General features: G+C 44.8%; 1 protein-coding gene across 16 annotated transcripts in view; it reads right to left on the bottom strand.

Moving 5' to 3' along the window:
• The window catches only part of ppp1r9a (protein phosphatase 1, regulatory subunit 9A), a 472949-nt gene that overhangs the window by 194675 nt on the left and 262762 nt on the right, over positions 1-15512 (bottom strand). The window lies entirely within an intron of this gene.

The following is a 15512-nucleotide window of genomic DNA, read 5'->3' as shown; positions in this document are numbered from 1 at the left end:
AGTAATAAATGGCTGTGTTTGCAATTGAACTTTCAATGTTTAAAAGATTATTTTCAATGTAGACATTCCCCACCTTTTTGAATGAGAAAACTGCTTACCCACAGCAAAGTAACACTCATTCGCCAAACAAATATTTCCACGTCATGTATTTTGCCCGGAATCATAACTCCAACGATCAGTCATTGTATGTGAACCTTTCATTTCAATGGAATTCTTTAGTACTTTTTTGAGACATGCACCTTCACACCTCATTCAGTAACATAAGAACATAAGAAATAGGAGCATTTGGCCCCTCGAGCCTGCTCCGCCATTTAATGAGATCATGGCTGATCTGATCTTGGGTTCAGCTCCATTTTCCTGCCTGCGCCCCATAATCCATCACTCCCTTATTGTTCAAAAATCTGTCTATCTCCACCTTAAATATATTCAATGACCCAGCCTCCACAGCTCTCTGGGGCAGAGTATTCCACAGATTTACGACCCTCTGAGATGTAACATGCCCATTCATTCCTCTGTCAACCAACTCATATACCTATGTATGAACACTCAATTTAAAATGCATTATGTGGCCATACTTTAAATTAAATTATAAAAACATTGATCATAAACTATTAAACCAGCAAGAGTGCCTGCTAACCCTGCTAAATTCTTACCACTTTTATAACCCAAACAGTAATTATACTGTTACTGTCATTTGTCCAAAAAGTCAAATTACAACATATAACTGGCTGTCTCAAGTCTTGTCACTATGTTCATCTACCAACTTTGTGGTTGATAAGAGTAATTTCCCTTAATATTTTACCTTCACATTGTCAAATAGTAGTGCATTTAAATAAATACTACAAAATAATTGAAAAGCTCCCACCAGATCTAAAAAATTCAAAAAAGAACCTAGGGCTGGATTTTGTCAATGGGGGCGCGTTGGGGGCGGGACTGCTGGTTTTCGGGTTTCAGTCCCGCCCCCAACGACGTCTGACCAACACACGCTATTTTCCCTTGATTGACCTTGTTAAGCCCGCCCTGCGGGCTTAGCCGGCCAATTAAGGGAAAGCTGGTGACAGAGGACGTCAGTGTATGGCATTTCATCTGTCGAAAGTTTTTTGACAGATGAATTGTCAGCGTTTGACAGCTTTGAGAAGCTGTCAAACACTGACAATCTCTGTTCTAAGGTGAGCCCTTGCACTGAAGGCTCACCAAAACCTCTTTCCTCAGCAAAAAGCAGATGGCTGCTGCATCTGAGAATGCAGCAGCCATTCTGTAATCTCTGCCGTTGATTTGAGGCACCTCCGGATCCCCAAGGGTTGAAGCCTGCAGGAAGAAGCAAAGGTAAGTAAACTTTTTCCAACACTTTACACTCGCCTCTCATACTTACCTCTCCACACTTGCACCCATCACTCACCTCTACAGTGGAATTTTTGATCCCTCTCACTCCCGCAGACCCACTGCTCACCTCGCTGACCCTGGCGAGGATCGCAGCCATCGGGAAGCCCGCACTTGCAGGGGTAAAATGGGGATAAGCCTCAAAACTGCCTGTTAACTACCTGTTAACAGGCAGTTCATTGGCTCTAATCCCCTTCCCGCCTCGAGGAGACAGGTCCCTGCGTGAGTCGGGGACTCACCTCCCGGAAAGATGGCACGGAGGCGGGTTGGGAGCGGGGTCGGTACCCGCTCCCAGTTTCTGCCATTTTCCCGGCAGTCCCGCCTCCATACCCGCCTTCCCAGGGCTGGGAAATTTCCCCCCTAGAGTCTGAACAAATGACTTAAATATGAGGCAGAGTTGTGTATGTTTAAAATGTTATGGTTAAATGTACCTTCACTAGTATCAACCACAAAGTTAGCAGATGAACATAGTGATTTGAGACAGCCAGTATTGGTGCTACCAAGCCATCAATTTCTTCTTAAATCTTGGTGATGGACATTGAAGTCCTCCACCCGGAGTACATTCTGTGCCCTTGCTACCCTCAGTGCTTCTTCCAAGTGAAAATGGTCACGGAAATCGCAATGCACAATTAACCCGCGCCCGTCGAGTGGAATGCAGGCAGCATGGCAACTTCAGGCTGCCTGCTCATTATAGTGATTTCTGATTTCTGCGTGCAGTTGGCTGCATGCATCAGCAGGGGCCTCAATGTCATTACTGTCGAGCCCAATATTGTTAAAGCTAGCCTGCACATCTTAAAGGGGAGGTGCATTGTGGATGGAACAGGTGCTGGGAGCTGTTCTACAAGTGAATCTGACCTGGGAAAGAGTGAAGAATGGCTGACCACGGGAGAAAGCGGGCACCCAGGTTTTCGGACACTGCACGGGAGGTCTTGGGGCGGGGAGGAGGTGGAAAAGAGGAGAGATGTCCTGTATCCTTAGGGGGGCAGGTGGCCCTCCAAACACATGATGAGAAGTCAGTGGAAACAGATAGCCACGGAGGTCAATGCCAGGGGTACAGCCCCAAGGACCTGGATGCAGTGGTGGAAGAAGTTTATGATTTCACACGAGTGGTGAAGGTCAGTGAATGCATCTTCAAATGCCATATCCTACCAACTGCACCACTAGCCTCAGCCATTGCTCAATTCACCACACCACCATAAATTATCTACCAACAATCTCTAACAATCAGGACTCAACCCTACCATTCATGTGCTTTACCTCACACTTTGCACAGTTGCAAGCCTCACACCCACAACTCCCAGCTTGCACACAATGGCAGCTATTCAAGTAGAACAGCCACAGCAACCAAACAGATTGCACAACATTCACTGACACACTTCCCTCTCTCTTGCAGGAGAAGGTAGCGCACAACCGGAGGCAGCAGTGACTCACCTGAGGGGGAGAGGCATGCCTGCCTGTTCTGACCCCCATGGAGGAGACGGTGATGGCCATCGCTGAGGCCATGGCCACCAGAGGGGTTGAAGCCATTGAAGATGACTGTAACCTCCTTCCCACATCCCACTTCTCCCTCATTGCCCAATCTCTTCTGAATTACAAGTTGCAGACGGTGTAAGCATGCACTTCTTACTTTCTTCTTGCCCTTAACCACAACTCAACCCTTGTTCCTTTTTCATTTCAGATACCCAAGAACCGCAACGTGTCCAGGCAGCGGAGGAAGAGCAGGAAGACAGTGAAGATGAAGACACACCATCACTCGATTTCAAGTCGCAGCCACCAACTCAGATGCTGACACCGCGCGTAATTTAGAGGATAGCATAGAGGCGGGATCTGCACATGGTGAGACACCGGGCACAAGTGCAGCGCAGCCAGGGCAGGGGAAAAACGATAGTGCAAGTGCCAGTTCACCGGAGGGTGAGGTTGCACACTAGTCCTGCTGCAAAGGACTCAGATGAGGACTTCAATGGGCTATGCTACAGAAAAAGGCTGATGGGTGTACACAACAAAATGTTTGGTGCATTGGGAAGCCTGCCTTCAATGGCAAGGAGCATGGAAGAGGCCAGCACCAATTTGGCACAGGGCTTTGTGCAGAGCCTGGAGCCCATCCTTTTCCAGCATGGATCAGATGGCCACCTCCAGCAACACACCTGCGGAACCAACCATGATGCAGTGTCTAATGGCCGATATCTCAGCTTCCATTGCAGCACAAGCAGTAGCCACCCAATGTCTGAGTGCTGAAGTGGAAGTTCAGACTGTTGCCATCATGGCTATGGATACCAGTGTTCAAAGGGGCTTCCAGGACGTTGCGGCAGTCCAGCAATCTGTTCCCCAACAGATTACTAGGATTGCTGAGGCGCCGCCCCAGGTGAGTGGCATTGGCTCCATGGAGCAGAAACCTGCTGTCCTCTCTCAGGATAACAGCATGCCCACTCCCATCCCTGTCACTCCACCATTGCCTTTGCTGTTGCCTGCCATCCAGCCGAGACTGCTGCTGCCCATGTGAAATGGTGCAGACTGATTGCCAGCCAGCTCCGAGCTGCTCGAGGTCGTCTGCAAGGACATCTGCAGTCTCCTCCACTGAAAGTCAGCAGTTTTCCATCAGCAATGCTTCAGCCACTGGGTTAGCATCTCATAGGAGCACTAGGACAGGCAAAGGAACACAGAAGAGGCACTAGGTGAATGCACAAGGGTGATTAGTTTATTTTTGTATGCGATTTAATTTATAAATTGGGATTGCAATGTGTATTTTGTGCTGGCTTTTATTTTATAGCCTCAGTGACCTCCCATATGCAGCCGTGCACTGCAAACTACGTGATGTTGCTAATACCTCCAGCAACAGCCTGGAAGGAGCCAAGCACATGAAAGTTCATAGCCACGGTTACCTTGACGGTCCTTGCCCTGCTCTGAGGTTGGAGTTGTGGTGTTACCTTCAGCTGCTGAGGCCCTAAGCTCTGGAATTCCCTCCCTAAACCTCTCTACCTCTCTTTCCACCGTTAAGACACTCCTTAAAACCTAAAGGGGTTAGGAAAAGGAGAAAGAAGTTAAAAAGCCCACAGCCAAAGTTAAAGAAATTGGATTGCTGTGAGGAAAAAATAGGATAACTGTCTTCAAGTATGTTTTGTTTTCATTTAAAAAAAGGGGAAAAAGTTTCTGAGAGTATGTGTGAATGTTTCTTGGCTCGTGACTGGGGAACATCACATAAATTTTGGCACACTGAGTTCATAACCCAGTGCAGGGATCAATGGAAGGAAAAATTGGCTAGACTGGTTACCTCCAATAGGGGCCAAATCCAAAGAGGAAAAAAAGAGATAAGAAATCAGTGTTGCTTTCAAGCAGTCCAGATGTGGACTTGTATCAAAAGGCAACAGAATGAAGGGTGACGGACTCAAACAATGTTGAGAGGAGCGGAGATAAGAAATCGTTAGAAATTATATTTCTAAGTTGCATAAAAGTGTGAAACGAGTTAATTAGGTATGTTCATTTTAATTTAAGATTGTGCACCCAGAATTGGGGGAAAAAAAACCTCTGAACTACAATTTAAGTTAAAAACACTGGTGTGGAAAGGCTGACTAGAGTTAAAAAAAACCTGTTTAAAGACCCCGTGGTATTGTTTTAAATCAGTTTGAACAATTACAAAGTGCTGTTATTGCAAGTTAACTGATGACTAAAGGATAGGTGGCAATGTAAGCAGTGTAGATGGAAGCATAAATTGCAAAGAGATATTAATAGATTAAATGAATGGGAAAAAATGTGACAAATGTAAGGTCAACCACTTTGGACGTAAAAAGGATAGAACAGAATAGTACTTTCTAAATGGTGAAAAGCTAGAAACAGTGGAGGTCCAAAGAGACTTGGGGATCCATGCACATAGATCCATGCATATAGATCATTAAAATCAGGAATAATAAAAAAAAATTAAAAACAAATAATCGAGAAGGCTAATTAATGGAATGCTGGCCGTTATATCAAGATGACTAAAATACAAGGGGGTAGAAGTTATGCTACAGCTAAACAAAGCCCTGGTTAGACCACATCTTAGGAAGGATATGTTGGCCTTAGAGAGAGTGCAGAGATTTACCAGAATTCAAGGGCTAAATTACAAGGAGAGATTACACAAACTACGGTTGTATTCCCTGGAATTAAAAAAGGGGTGATTTGATTGAGGTATTCAAGATATTAAGGGGGTCTGATGGGGTGGATGGAGAGAAATTTGCAGACTGATCACATTGACCAGTGTCGGAAGAATCAGAAGGGTGGCAATTGCATCTTGGTTATAATTGACTGCTTTTCAAAATGAGGTTAAGTAACAAACATCAGAAATTGAAAATTGGTTTGAGGAAAAAAGGATAAGGTAGTCTATGATGGAATAAAGAAGGAGAAAGGAAAGATTCTGTCCCTTTTCTACCATTAAGATTTTAGTGTACAGCCTCTTTAAAAAGCTTGTGTGAAGGTTTTTGGTGCCACTGTGGCTCCGCCCTCTTTTCCCTTTTATGTAAGTGTTAAAAGTTTTGTTTCACTGAAGAAACTAATTTTTTGTTCCATTATATTCAATATTTAGACACCTGAAGAAAGATGTAATTTACTGTTAGTACATGCTACTTTGTTTTATTTTATCTGTGTTTAGTCTGAATTAAATTAGAACTATTGAGGTTTAACTAATCTATTAAATGGTGAAAACCAGGACTTTCATTGTGGCCACAGTGAAATTCTGGCTATTTTAAATTGTGCGAGGGTTTCTAGTTCCGGACAGGAGGCTTTCACATTGAGAAAAAGGGGAAGACATCTTATAGTTGGAGCAGAATTAGTTCACAGAATGTTTAAAGTTAATAGTGATGTTGATAACAATTTTTGCTGGAAAAAAAAAGTAAAATGTGTTTGGTTCTTTGGGAAAGTTTTACTAAATTTATGTGAAGTGATGCAATGACATCTGACAAGGTTTTGCTCCGCCGCCTTATAAACCTACAAAGAAATTAACCCTTTCCGGTGACAGCTGTTTTCTTAATTCAGCAAGGAACCACTTTTGTATTGCTGGATGTAAATTTATATGGGGCATTATTAAATTTAAGTTTCTTAATTTAAGTGGATATTTCTCCATGCTGACGGAAGGAAATTATGAATGATCAAATTAACCCATTGGCCTCTTAAGCAGAGCCACAATGGATTCTCTGTTTCTTTGTTCTTAGAAACAGGGGAATCATGGTTTCCCGGACCGTATGGAGGTTGATGGCATAGCAAGAGATCCACAGTTTTAAGAATTTATCTGCAGACATCGAATGTCGCAGTGTGGTGACAAAATTGGACTTAAGACTTTAAACTACTGGGATCGTTTGTTATTTCCAAGACACATTGCTCGAAGGGGAAGATAAACAACTTGCATCCAAATGCAATTGTTACTATTGTCCTCTGTAAAATCACAATGTTTGTGAAATTAAAATTGATTAGATAAATTGGTAAGAGTTGCTGTTCAAGCACTTGGGAAGGGAAATTTATCTGAAATTTAAGGGGATGATCAAATTTTATTTTTGAAAAGGTCCAGTCTATGTGGTTCCGTCCAAACTATGTATTCAGAAAGATGATTTTTGGGGGAGACTGTTGTGTTAAAGGTAACAAACATCCCTCATCTTGCAAACTGAATTGCTCTCTGGCATATTTTGGTTAATAAAAGGTCCAAGAGAAGGTTTGGTTAAATAAAATTAAACAAACAAAATGTGTTAAAACTTAGATCAAACTGTTTTAAAGATATGATAATATTGTATTAGACAGTAAAGTTCCTCCGGGGCTCATGAATGAAATGGTGAATATTGCATAAAATTGAATGCGAGGAAGTGAGTGAGGATACAAGATGAAAACAGGAAAATTACATCACCAATTGGGAATTTTTCTTAAATCACTGTTCTTAGGTGAACTGACATAAATCACCTGGGTGCAATCTGGTATTAATGTAAATTCTTGCAAAAGTCAGGGAAGTGTAGTAAATTGATACGTTTTCTCTTGGAGATGTTTGTGTCATTGCCTATACTGAACAATAAGAAAACTGCATTTAGTAACCTAGCCATTACCCGAGACCATGCAGGGGGAGATGAACAAAGATCTCCAGACACCCCACGATCTTTTGATAAGATCACCTGAAAGCCCGAGAATGGCTTGGATCAGATGTCACGTGTGGCATGATATTAGGATACCTGTGTGTGTGTGCGCGCGTGTGTGTATAAAAATGTAAATGTGTTACGTGTGAAATAAGTAGCATGCGGGAATGCATGTTGAAATTACACTGAAGAACGGGTCTCGGATATGCTCAGTTATCGACAACAGCACAACATGAAATGGCTAATGTGGCTCAGGAGAGTGAGACAACTTTTTAAATCAAGGCCATGAAATCATTCTCCATCGAGAAACCGACTTGAAATAATCAGGATAGAGTTAAACACACTGCTACCTGTCAGAGGGATTCAAATTAAAAGTAAAGCGAATGCTGATCAAATTAGGATTTCCTTACAGCTAGAATGGTCGCCAGTTTCAAGACCTCCACTAACTGCTGAACAAAGAAAGCTTGTAGGGAGGCTAAAAACAAAAAAATCAGGGAGGCCGAGGCCTGTCTCTGTCTGGACAAGGGGGCCACGGTTGTATACAAATCAGCTACAAGCTGAAGGTGGGAGACAAGGAGGCCATACCTTACAGGTTCCATAACAAAACATGGATCCAAGTGAGAAGCGACCTCCTTGAGGAAGCAGAGAACCTCAAAAGGGTTAGGTTTGAAATCACTGATAAACTGAGGTATAGCCTCTCAAAGGCATTATTTCAGTGGCAATAGAGAAAGAATCCTAAAGCGGGCTCCTTGGGAAGATTGGGAGTCCCGTATATGGGAGATCAGGAAGACTCCCATGAACCAGGTGGGATGGGATAACAGCATTAAATTGCACGAAATTAATAGGGTTCAGTTAAAAAGAGTTAATATCACACTAGGGCAAAAAATAATTCAAGAACATTGTAAAACATTTCAATACAAACTTAAAAAGGTAATGACAGCAGGTTATTTTAAAGTAAGAAATGTCTTATGTTGGTAAGAAACGCTGATGGTGATCATCATAACGCTAAAACGTATGTGGGACCAAAAAAAAGACATCCCACCTTACAAAAGGAACTCTACCTGCCCAATCCAGCAAAGGAACCCAATGTTAATGGACTAGAAGTAATTGAATCAGGAAATGTATTATGTAACAATGTACATTTTGAAAAACATGAGCTTGAATCTGTCAACTAGGTTATGCGAAGAGAGTTATTCACAATTAATAAAGGACATGTTAGTAAAGAATAGAAAATAGGAACCAAGGGCTGAGGAAGATAGGGAACATAAGGAGAATCCGTTTAAATAGCAAAGAAAGCAAGAGTTGACAGAACGGCTAGGAATAGGAGCCACGGCAAGGTTAGCAGGAGTAAACAGAATAGATATAGAAAGTATGTGGGAACACGATGAGGTAATGAAGAGGCAATTAAAAAGATTAATGACAAACAATGAGGCAAACCAGAATCAAGACCTAACTAGAGGTATCGTGTGTAGCCTCTATGCGACATTTGTGATGAATGTGGTACAGAAGGGTTAATCAAAATAGAGGTTAATCAAATCCCTTTGTTTATTCATGAAGAACAACTGAGAAAGTGGTTAAGGAACCATGACACAGACTATAATATGATGCGCCAGATGGGAATGGCATTTTTGGCCCTTCGAAGTGAGGGCGGGGACGAGGAAATCATACTGCTGCTACTGGCACTTCTCTTGTTAGCAAAGAATGGGAATCAACTGTGGAAAATGTACCAAGTAGAGTCTAGCGAAGTGAGTGAAGAATCTGGAATAGGCCAGATACATAAACAATATGAAGAATACCCAAGCCATCTGATAAAGAATGCCGGAACTTGGATAGCACCAGACAGAGTGCAGCACCCTAAACGAGTTTGTAGATGTGATGTGATACGAAAACATACCACTCCAGCCTGCGACTTCATAACTGATAAGGAATCACCCAATTGTAAGATGAGTCAAAGACTCTGGGAAAAGGGACGGACTAATATAGCCTACAAAGGTAAGGAAAGATACTGTGTGACCACCACAGCTGCTTTTATGACTGTTGGATTAACAAGATGGCCCACTGATTCTATGTGTTTCCAGCTGGGAAAAACCCAAGTCAGTGATAAAACATTGGTGACGGCACACCATCATAATGTGACCCACCTACAAGTGAGGAGCTTTTGGAGAATGAGACGATTAAAGCAACCTCCCGCAATTGACATTATAAACCACCTCAGTTTGAAATCCATAATCTACAGAATGAGAACCTCGCATATGCTGCAAAATAATAAAGTAAATAGAACAGGCAATTAAGAAACTAGGAAATCATGAATGGTGTGGAGTTACACCCATGGGTTAGATTATTTCAGATGGGATTGGTGATTGCCCAGATCCTGGCCATTGCATTATGTAGTGTGAGGAAATCGATGAGGGACATAGAAAATATAAGGAAAGGTAAGGCGATAGCAAGGGTACAAAGAGAAAGCCAGGATTACTAAAGACAATGGCCCATATTTTCCGATGCCTACAGGTATGTACGGGCTGTGTACACACCTGTAGGGACATTTGAAATGCCGGTTTCAGGCATGCGAAGCGCATGCGCTAAAAACCGGCATTTCTGATCCGTCAAGAATGCTCTTGACAGATCGGATGCCTGCGCTGGAGAAGGGCCTCTGTGGGTGGGGAGTTCCGCTTTCTACAGAACCTCCGCCCGCAGAAAACCCTTAGAAATCTTGGCCTGCTTTTACCAGCATAAGAGTTGAAAAAAGTTTTAAAAATTTTTTTTCATTCATTTATAATTTAAAAATACATTTTAAAAAAGGTAAATTTATTTTTAGCCCTGTAAAAAACTTTGATTACTTTTTTCAAAAAATTAAATTTTTGTTTAAAATATTTCATTTATTGTAATTTTAACTCATTTTAAAAACGTGGTGGTTTTTTAAAAATGCATTTAATGTTTTACTGTGTTTTTGGGGTGATCTCCATTCATATATTTGACAGGTCTATCTGGAGAAGGTCTATCCCTTCTCTTATTGGTTCCCCATGGCCCACGTGATCCCAGGGATGCTTGCGAACTGCATGCGCCTCTGGGATACCTGGGCCCTGCGCATTTCGACTTTGCAGAGGCCCAGGAATGGAAGTGTCCGTACCTCGGGAGCCCTCAAGTAAATTCGGAGATTGTTTTCCATTAGGAGGCATCCGCATGCAGGAAGCCTCTTATCGGACATTACGGGCCAAAGAAGGATAGAAAACACTTTGCTAACAGGTAACGTAGCCCATCGGGGGGAAAAATAAAAAAAGTAGGTAATGTTGGCATATGGAACTCGGTTAATTCAGCTTCTGAAAGGTATTCATATTTAGTTCATTCAATATAGGGAAAAATGTGGTTGGTATCATTAGAGAGAGGGAGAGAGATAGATAGATACAGATTTCACTTAGCAACAGTCGGTGTTTTGGATATTTTCATAATAGAATGTTCCAATTAGAAATGCTTTTTAATGTAAGAATGCCTAGAGACTAGAAGGGTTATGCTTACCACAGCAAGGCCACGGTGTTTTTACATGCATCTAACATTGTTGATGAATGTTGAAGAAAATGTAGACTTGTGTCTCTGGACTATGCAGTAGCCAGAGGCTACCATATTAGGAAATGCCAGTTCCAGCTTGATAAGAAAACAGTATAAATATATGCATTTTTCTTTGTTCAAGCAGCACGTAAGGGACCCATGCCTAGGGTCCCTTATGATTTGATTGGGATTACGGAAACATGGCTCCAGGGTGGCCAAGGCTGGGAACTCAACATCCAGGGGTATTCAATATTCAGGAAAGATAGGCAAAAAGGAAAGGGAGGTGGGGTAGCATTGCTGGTTAGAGGGGATTAACACAATTGTAAGGAAGGATATTAGCTCTGATGATGTGGAATCTGTATGGGTAGAACTGAGAAATACCAAGGGGCAGAAAACGTTAGTGGGCGTGGTATACAGACCTCCAAGCAGTAATGCAGAGGTTGGGGATGGCATTAAAAGGGAAATTAGAGAAGCGTGCAATAAGGGCACAGCAGTCTTCATGGGGGACTTTAATCTACATATAGATTGGGCTAACCAAATTAGTAACAATACTGTGGAGGAGGAATTCCTGGAGTGTTTACGGGATGGTTTCCTGGACCAATATGTCGAGGAACCAACCAGAGATCAGGCCATCTTAGACTGGGTATTATGTAATGAGAAAGGATTAATTAGCAATCTTGTTATATGAGGCCCCTTGGGTCGGAGCGATCATAATATGATCGAATTCTTCATTAAGATGGAGAGTGAAGTAGTTGACTCAGAGACTAGGGTCCTAAATTTAAATAAAGGAAACTACGATGGCATGAGGCGCGAGTTGGGTAGGATTGATTGGGGAATGTCACTCAAAGGGTTGACGGTGGATAGGCAATGGCAAACATTCAAAGACCGCATGGATGAACTACAGAATTTGTTCATCCCAGTTTGGCATAAAAATAAAACAAAAAAGGTGACTCAACCGTGGCTAACAAGGGAAATTAGAGATGGCATAAGATCCAAGGAGAGGACATATAAATTGGCCAGAAAAAGCAGTAAACCTGAGGATTGGGAGCCGTTTAGGATTCAACAAAGGAGGACAAAGGGATTAATTAAGAAGGGGAAAATAGAATATGAGAGTAAGCTTGCAGGGAACATAAAAACTGACTGTAAAAGCTTTTATTAGATATGTGAAAAGAAAAAGATTGGTAAAGTCAAGCGTAGGTCCCTTGCAGTCAGAATCAGGGGAATTTATAATGGGGAACAAAGAAATGGCAGGCCAATTAAATACATATTTTGGTTCTGTCTTCACAAAGGAGGACACAAATAACCTCCCAGAGATGTCGGGGAACATAGGGTCTGATGAAAGGGAGGAACTGAAAGAAATCAGTATTTGTAGGGAAATGGTGTTTGGGAAGTTGACGGGATTGAAGGCTGATAAATCCCCAGGGCCTGATAATCTACGTCCTAGGGTACTTAAGGAAGTGGCCCTAGAAATAGTAGATGCATTGCTGATCATCTTCCAACATTCGATGGAATCTGGAACAGTACCCATGGATTGGAGGGTAGCTAATGTTACCCCACTATTCAAAAAAGGTGGTAGAGAGAAAACATGGAATTACAGACCGGTAAGCCTGACATCGGTAGTGGGGAAAATGCTAGGGTCCATTATAAAAGATGTAATAGCAGAGCACTTGGAAAACAGTGACAGGATCGGACAAAGTCAACATGGATTTACAAAAGGTAAATCGTGCTTGACTAATCTACTGGAATTTTTTGAGGATGTAACTGGTAAAATGGGTAAGGGAGATCCAGTGGATGCGGTGTGTGGTAAACCACTTTTATCGTTCACTATCGTTACACTATAGTTATCACTGTTATATCGTTACTCTATGGTTATCACTGTTCACACTGTTGTATCACTATACGAGGTCGCCTCTTGTCACGCTGCTATACCTGGGCTGACCACTGCTGACTCCGCCCATGACTCCACCTACCTGCCCAGGTATAAAGGTAGTCGACTGGCTGGCATTCCTCCTTGTTGTATCCGATCACCCACGAGGGTGGGCTCTGTTATTTAGCCAATAAAAACCTATAGTTACTTTCTTAATTCGTCGCTTTTCATTGGATGAATTGATAGGTATATCAATTTTATTGGCTAAATTTTAAAATGTCGACACTTGAGCAGTCAAACGACCAGCCAAGCGACCAGCCAGACGCCCAGCTACAACAGCCACAGCAGCCGGCCTGGCTGCGAGCCCTCAGACCACCGTACCTGGACCTAAACCCACAGGCAGCAAACTCAGCCCTCGACTTCGAACACTGGCTGAGCTGCTTCGAAGCCTACCTGGGAGAATCCGGCGTGCCTCAGAAATCCATGCTAAGAGTTCTGAACGCCCAAGTGAGCCCTAAAGTATTCGCACTCATCCGGGACCTTAAAACATACGAGGACGCCATCAACCGGCTGAAAAGACAGTACCAAACCCCGGTAAATTCCATGTATGCCAGACACCTCCTAAGATCCCGCCCGCAACAGCCAGGAGAGCCCGTGGAGGAATTTTTACGGGTGCTACAAGCACTTGGCAGAGACTGTAACTTTAAAGCAGTAACGGCGGCAGAAAATACTGAAGACAATGTCCGCGATGCCTTCGTGAAAGGCCTGCGGTCCGACTACTCACGGCAAAGACTACTGGAAGCAAGGGACCTCGACCTGGACAAAGCTGCAGCCCTCGCTCTCTCACTAGAGGTGGCCCATCGGGACCTCGAGGCATACTCAAGGTACTGTAACTCGCGACCCTGGGACTTGGGACCGACCCCGACCGCGATACCCCCCACAGCAACCCCCCTGGGACCTACCTCAGCGTCGGCGTCCCGGACCCGATTGAGACCGCCACCCCCGGTACCGGCTCCGACATCGGACCCCCGCGATCGGGCCGCCGGCTGCTTCTTCTGCGGCCAGGCGAAACACCCGAGGTCGCGCTGCCCAGCCAGGAACTCTACCTGCTCAAACTGCATGAAGAAAGGCCACTTCGCTAAGGCCTGCAGAGGTAGATCATCAGAGGCCAGCAGTGCCTCATGCGAGCTGTGGGGGCGGCCATCTTCCTTCAAGGCAACAGAGACCAGCATCCCCACATGTGAGTCATGGGGGCGGCCATCTTTGATACAGGCAACCGACACCAGCAGTGCCTCATGTGAGTTATGGGGGCAGCCATCTTCTCCGCCATTTTGTCCAACCTCGTGGGAGACGCCATTTTACCCACCACGCCCGACCGCCACCATGCCTCCAGACCCGACTACCGCCTCAACCGCAGACTACAACAACTCGCTCAGCTATACACTAGCCTCCGTCACACTGGACCAGGCCCGCCCGCATCACCTGTCCAAGTCGATGATGGACATCAAAGTAAACAGCCACGCCACAACCTGCCTGTTCGACAGCGGAAGCACGGAGAGCTTCATCCACCCAGACACGGTGAGCCACTACTCCCTCCCTGTCCTGCCAACGCGCAACCGGATCTCGATGGCATCGAGGTCACACGCCACAGACATCAGCGGCTACTGTGTTGTGACCCTGTCGGTTAAGGGTACGGAGTATAAAAATTTTAAACTCCTCGTCCTGCCCCAGCTATGCGCTGCCGTCCTACTAGGCCTAGACTTCCAATCCCACCTCCAAAGCGTCACGCTAGCATACGGCGGACCCCTCCCCCTACTCACAGTCGACAACCAGCAGATTTTAAACCGCCCACCGCGTAACACCTGCGGCCTATCCACCCTCAAGGTCCCGCCACCTTCCCTGTTCGCTAACCTCACCCCCGACTGCAAACCCGTCGCTACCAAGAGCAGGCGGTACAGCGCCGGGGACAGAGCTTTCATTAGCTCCGAGGTGCAGCGTCTCCTGAAGGAGGGCATCATCGAGGGGAGCACCAGCCCCTGGCGTGCCCAGGTCGTGGTCGTTAAGACCGGCAATAAAAACCGCCTGGTCATCGACTACAGCCAGACCATAAACAGGTACACCCAGCTGGACGCATACCCCCTTCCCCGCATATCTGATATGGTCAATCAGATTGCGCAGTACCGGGTATTCTCCACCATCGACCTTAAGTCGGCCTATCACCAACTCCCTATCCGCCCTGAGGACCACCAGTATACAGCCTTCGAGGCGAACGGCCGCCTCTACCACTTCCTTAGGGTTCCCTTCGGCGTCACCAACGGGGTTTCGGTCTTCCAAAGGGAGATGGACCGGATGGTTGACCAGAACGGGCTGCACGCCACGTTCCCCTATCTAGATAACGTCACCATCTGCGGCCGCGACCGGCAGGACCACGATGTTAATCTGGAGAGATTCCTCCGTACGGCCCAACGGCTGAACCTCACCTACAGCAAGGATAAATGTGTGTTTAACACCTCGCGCCTTGCCATCCTCGGCTGTGTAGTAGAGAACGGAGTCATCGGCCCCGACCCCGAAAGAATGCGCCCCCTCATGGAGCTACCCCTCCCCCACTGTCCAAAGGCACTGAAGAGAACCCTGGGGCT

Source organism: Somniosus microcephalus, chromosome 5, assembly GCF_052327205.1.
Source record: "Somniosus microcephalus isolate GS21.2 chromosome 5, FLI_Smic_1.0, whole genome shotgun sequence".
In the NCBI taxonomy this organism is placed as follows: domain Eukaryota; kingdom Metazoa; phylum Chordata; class Chondrichthyes; order Squaliformes; family Somniosidae; genus Somniosus; species Somniosus microcephalus.
Note: the sequence above shows the minus strand (reverse complement) of the source record. Positions and strands in the feature narration are given on the sequence as shown.